The sequence below is a fragment of the Macrobrachium nipponense genome, chromosome 17 (genome assembly GCF_015104395.2).
Source record: "Macrobrachium nipponense isolate FS-2020 chromosome 17, ASM1510439v2, whole genome shotgun sequence".
Lineage (NCBI taxonomy): Eukaryota > Metazoa > Arthropoda > Malacostraca > Decapoda > Palaemonidae > Macrobrachium > Macrobrachium nipponense.
In genome coordinates, this window is record NC_087210.1 from 34,739,507 (window position 1) to 34,745,833 (window position 6,327).

The following is a 6,327-nucleotide window of genomic DNA, read 5'->3' on the forward strand; positions in this document are numbered from 1 at the left end:
TGATTGAAATTATTGTTATTTTCCCAGGGCATATGATCATTAATTATTAGGATCTTAGAGAACCCTACTGTCACTTGAAGCCCCAGCAATCTGTCACTCCTGTAGGTCATCCCATTTACTATGTTGTCTAACGATTTGTGCCACAGGAAAGAAAGGCCCCCTTTTGGGCGACCAGCTACAATTTGATCTGTAACTTGCATCGATGAGATTGAGAAGGCTCTGAAGTCTTCATGTATTGAATCGCAGATGACAAGGTCATGTGGCCAGAGGAGTGTCTCTTGCAATGCAATGATGTCTTTGAAGTTTTTATAGAACATGTTTATGAGAGGAATGTTCTGCTTGAGGCTAAAAATATTCCAAGATATTATATCTAATGAATCTATGGCTACTCACGAAGATGGGATATGAAAGAGCTGATAATTGGGTGGATGGGGGGTTAGCCAGGGGGTGTGGGTAGTCACTCGCCATGGGAGGTTGGCTGGCACTTGTGGTGGAAGTGACCTTGCTTGGGGTGACAGTAAATTCCAATTGGGGTGGTTGGTCCTGGATTAAGTGATATCTTGAGGTGTTGAAATAGGCAGGTAATCCTGTAAGCCACTTTATGTTTAATTTTGCATGGAAGTTTGTGGGAGATGAGGGGGTCGGAGCCCGTGAGAAACTTGACTCTCTCCACTGTAGCAACTACCGTCACTGATGAGCGCAGATTGTGAATTACTATGCGACATCTCTTCTAAGGTTTTGGGCAAGGTGAGTCATGATTGTTGGGCTTTAGTCCAGCGGGCAAATGAGGGGTTCTTTTCTTTTTTCTACTTGTTTGTGTCTGCCAGCTGCCAAAGTCCTCATGATCATTCCAGAGGTGGTCTTGTCCTATTTCCCTACTGGTGATAATCCCAGTGGCTGGTTGACACGTGGGAAAAGGACAGAAATAATCTTGGATAGTTTTTTTTGTGGGAGGGACCCCCTGGGTTAAAAAAATTCCTCTTGACCAATAGATAGGTCATGGGTGGGTGAATCAGTTGTACAGGGTAAGGAAGAGAAAATTTTGGTCAATACTGTAGGGGACAACCTGAATGGTGATACTTACTGAATTGGGAGAGATTCAGCAAGGTCAAAAAGGTCTATAGGACCACAGCATGGATCCTACCATTTTTTAATAATTGTTGGAGTTCAAACAATGTAAAATCAACTGGAGGAATTGACCTTAGAAGAACGCCAAGGCAAAGAATAAACAATCTTGCAGAAAGAATTTTCCAAGAAGAATACGAGAGTCTGATGAAGAGAGTAAGAAAACCAAAAGTAGCTCTTTACCTGGACAACAGGGTAATAAATGTTGGGGTAAATTGGAACACACATAGTTACCTGAAACAGCTAAATTTCCAATATTGTTGCCAAAGAGTTGCTTTGTTACTTGGATAATAGTTAAAGAACTTCATGATGCTAACGGTCATATAGGTGTAAATGTAACTGTGGCAAGTGTCAAGCATGAGTTCTGGATCCCACAGATTAGACAGTTGACTAAAAGTATATACTACACCACTGTAGGCTCAATGTAATTCCTCCATTACCTGAGTTCGTGGTGCAATGTAAGCAACCTTTTGATACCACAGCGTGGATTACACTGTTGCATTATGGGTTAAGAGAAATGGACAGTGCTAAAAAGGCTTATATCATTCTACTTACATGCCTGGTAACCAGAGGGATACATTTGGAACTACTTAATAACACTGACCTGCATTTCAAAAATTTTTTACATAGGTCAAGGGTTTTCCAACTGATTTAGGACCCTTTTTGCATGCTGAATTCAAAAATACAGTTCATTTTCCTGGGCTAGGTCTGGTTTATAAGATATAGTCTATTTCTATTCCAGCATATTTTCCAAAATATTGCAATTATCCAAGCACTTACGGGCTTTGTTTTTACAAAACCGGGTCGTGGGTAACCTTTAATAATTATTATTTCTCTTTTCAGGTCTAGATATGTATAAACATGGATTGGAAGTGTAAAAACCATCCTAATAGGTTCTGTTACATCTGCAGACATGTGGTTCTTTCAGACCATCAAGCAAAAATCATGGATTTTGTGAAGAAGGCATATCAAGCTTACTTTGGAGTCAAACTAGGGGACCAGGATAAGCCATTCGCTCCCCATATCTGCTGCAAAGCCTGTGTAGAGGACTTATGGGATTGGAGGAACAAGAAAAGGAAGAGTATGCCATTTGGTGTCCCAATGGTGTTGAGGGAAGGGATAGATCATCTTACCGACTGCTACTTTTGCATGACCAATATAAAAGGTATCAATTGCAAGAATAAGCACCATGTTCAATACCCTGATGTTCCTTCTGCCATAAAGCCAGTCCCCCATGGTCCTGATCTTCCTGTCCTTGAGCCAAATGTCCCCATGGAATCTAGTTCTGATTCTGAATCTAGGACATGACTGATACAGCTGAGTGTGGTGCATACAGGCCAGAAGAGAACGACCAACCGGTGCCTTTGACCCAAGCTGAACTCAATGACCTGACACGAGACCTGAACCTTTCCAAGGAATCTGCCCAGCTACTGGGTTCTCGTCTTCAAGAGAAACATCTATTGGCACCAGGAACAACATTCTATTGGTATTGGGACCGCAAGAGAGAATTTAGAAAATTCTTCAGGTTTGATGAAGCATCTTCACTGGTCTACTGTAACAATATTGCTGACCTGATTGAATTACTTGGTCTGAAGTATGATGCTATGGAATGGAGACTTTTCATTGACTCATCTAACAGAAGTCTCAAGGCAGTTCTGAATAACGGAAATAAGTTTTCATCTATCCCTGTTGGGCACTCAGTTGAAATGAAAGAATCCTGCAAAAGCATGGAACGTCTGTTGTCTGCTCTGAACTACCAGGAACATAAATGGTTGATCTGTGGAGGCATTAAAGTTGTTGGACTCATTCTAGGACTTCAAGGTGGTTACACAAAGTATCCATGTTTTCTGTGCTTATGGAATAGCCGTGTTGATGACCAGCATTATGTCAGACAAGAGTGGCCATCAAGACAAGGATTAAAACCTGGGTCACACAACGTTCTGTCCCACCCTTTGGTTGAACCAAGCAAGATATTGTTTCCACCCCTCCACATCAAACTCAGCCTCATGAAGAACTTTGTAAAGGCATTGGACAGGGAAGGTAGAGGATTTGCTTTCCTCCATTAGAAATTTCAACAAAAAAGCATGGAGAAACTTAAGGCAGGTATATTTGATGGTCCTCAAATAAGGGAATTCATCTAGGACATTAGTTTTGGTGATGCACTGAATCCTGCTGAACTCTCTGCCTGGTTGTCCCTTAAGTCAGTCATTGCAAACTTCCTTGGCAGTCACAGAAGTTCCTAGTATCAGAAGGTGGTTGATGAGTTAATGGAGAATTTCTGCAAACTTGGTGTGTGCATGTCAGTGAAAATGCACTTCCTCCAGTCTTGCCTGGACTATTTTCCAGAGAATTGTGGAGACTTCAGTGAAGAACAGGGGGAGTGCTTTCACCAAGATATCAGTGTTATGGAGGAACACTATCAAGGCAGATGGAATGTCAACTTTCTGGCTGACTACTGCTGGAGCTTGAAGAGGGATGTGGAGTGCTCAGCACAAACGGAAGTCCCTGGAGAGACCATTCCTCCTTAGTTCAGTATACTCTTCTTGCTATGTATTCAAAATATTTTGTAAGTCTTATGTGAATAAATCAGTCTAATATTTTCAATATTGTGTTTCATTCACCTACAAATAGATCGGAATTTAGGATATTTTTAATGTGCTAATAGTTCATTAACTTGATCCGATTGAGTAAAATGAGCATGACTTTTGGATTTGGTGCAAAAAAAAACTGGCTTAAAATCAGGTATAATATGTTAGACCTTGAAAACAGCACAGGCCAGTGTAATCAGTCCTGAGATTCATTCCTCATGAGTTTGAAAAACTTCTGCAGCAGAAGAGGCTTCCCATCACTTATGTTAAGTGACAATGACACCATGTTTATATTGGCATCAGAATATCCATGCCAGAGAATCCCGGGGTAAAAAGACCATCTGTTAGAGATATAGTGTAATTGGAAGTTCATTCCAGCAAGAGCACCATGGTTTGCAGCTATATGGCAAAGGCTGATAGGACTTCTGAAGTCATGCCTAAATAAGACCGCAGGCCTGGCCTTACTCAGTTATGAAGAACTGACCTTTGTATTAGTGGAGCTATAAGGAATATTAATGGTAGACCATTCAGTTACACACACGGTGACTTAAATCCATTGGAAATTTTGACCATTAACCACTTGATTCTTGGAAGAAAGCTTAAGTCCTTCCCAAGAGAAGTAATAAACTGGAAGGAGATCTCTGGTGCTACCTATAGATGGAGGGAGTCCACTGAGAAAAGATTACTGTATGTGTCCAGGTGGTGCAACAACCTATGGAAAAGATGGGAGAGGGAGTATTTGACAACCTTGAGAGAGACCCATCGAGTAGGAACGATGCATAGCTCTTGGCCCAGGATAGGGGAACTAGTCCTCATTCATGATGAGGGGCCAAGGAGCAAGTGGAAGTTAGGCCAAGTGGTTGAGTTACATATGGGGCTAGTCAAGGTCCTAAGAGTGGCCACTTTAAGAATGGCTCATAGACTTATAATTAAGTTATGCCCCATAGAACTGTGGCAGGAGATAGAAGAGGCTGATCCAGTGAAATAGGGTGTTCAGAAAAACACCCGTCCGAGCAGGGCTGCTCAAATAGCTGCAGAAGCCAGGAAGGCATTGATAAAAACAGGACTGTTGTAAAAAGAGTAAATGTGAGTGTTTCTTGCTAGGGAGTATATCGAAACTTCGACAAGAGAGATTGTACTTTACTGCAAGTTGCAAAATATCTTTGTATGTATTTTCCTCATTTACATAAGTGGAAATGCGTATTATGTTATGTTGTATTTGTATTTAGTTAGGAAAAGCTTTGTGCTTAGTTATTTCATGTATTAGTTTATAAGTGCGTGTAATAGCATAACTGCCGACCGTTGTTTGTTTTTTGTTGGTCCGGTAGTTACCAGAGCACGTTTAGTGTTTCGGTCAATCACAGTCGGGTCATTCGGGGCAGTCTCGCTACATCAACCAGTGTGAGGTTGTGAGAAGATGGCTCACGGACTCGGCCATAATTTTGAGGACGAGAAGCCATCGAGATCTCCGTATCGTAATCACTCAAGTATTCTCTGTTCAAAGTTCGTTTGGGGAAAGGGCCTTTTGGGGAGATGCATATCTAGAATAAGGGTAGTTTTCTTGTGATGTGCTTTGAATGAGAGTTACGAAGCATAGACTGTGCTGGAAACCAGTCTCATATAATTCAGGTTAGGATAACAATCTCGCCATTCACAATAACGAATCCATCGTTCATAATCGCAGTAAGTTGATATCATTTATGTACCCCTTGGTATACACAACGGAATGTCATATCTCGAATGTCAATTAAGATAAGTGTAGTAACCTGGGTTCCGTAGTGTAGGTCTTAGGCTATGATTTTATTATCCACGTTTCAAGTCACCTTAGGCTATACGATCCCTTGTAGGCAGAGTGAAAACTGGCTATAATTCTCACACAGACAATGAAAGAGAAAAAGCGAACATATGTGCTTAATGACATATATTTTCTAAATATACATATTACACACACACACACACACACAGACACACACACATAAGTCAAGACGAAGACTATAATTTGAATCACTGTGGATTGGGTTAGCACTTTCCTTTCAGTTTAATGAACATCCGTATTCGGAATTATACCCTGATGGAAACATTATTCGGATGAAGACCGAATATACAAAAGCGATGCCTGGTTCAAAGTAGAAAACAGTAGGAAACTCATTGAAAACCTTGCAATTTTACTTCCTTCTCCAGTTTGCAGTGGTCTCTAGGTTCTTGGTTCCTCGATGCTCTCTCCACAGCCCCAAAACCATGTACCTACGCGATTCTTTAGCTATAATTTACAACGACAGCACTACCTCTTAACTATATAATTTTTACTAACAATTTGCTAATTCCTTAGTTATGGTATCTAGTTCCTTCAACTTGATATTTTTGTATTCACCTCCCTGAGACTTCTACACTTCGTTATTTATACTCTGTTGTTTCTTCTTCATCTTTACTACGTAAATCGTAGTTCGTCTTAATTTTTTTAAAGTTACATTTTAATTCCACCATATTTAATTTGGCCATCATCATTATTAGGGAAACTCTTGTAGCTTATTCAATTTAACCCTTTCAACCAAAAACCTGATTAGTCACCTCCTATATTCCTTGACAATCCCATCTTTTATTCCTTTCTCTGGCT

The 6,327-nt window shown here is 40.6% G+C and overlaps 1 pseudogene; it reads left to right on the forward strand.

Moving 5' to 3' along the window:
- The first annotated feature begins 1,986 nt into the window (after positions 1-1,986).
- Positions 1,987-3,592, forward strand: LOC135195881 (uncharacterized; annotated as a pseudogene).
- Positions 3,593-6,327: the final 2,735 nt, after the last annotated feature.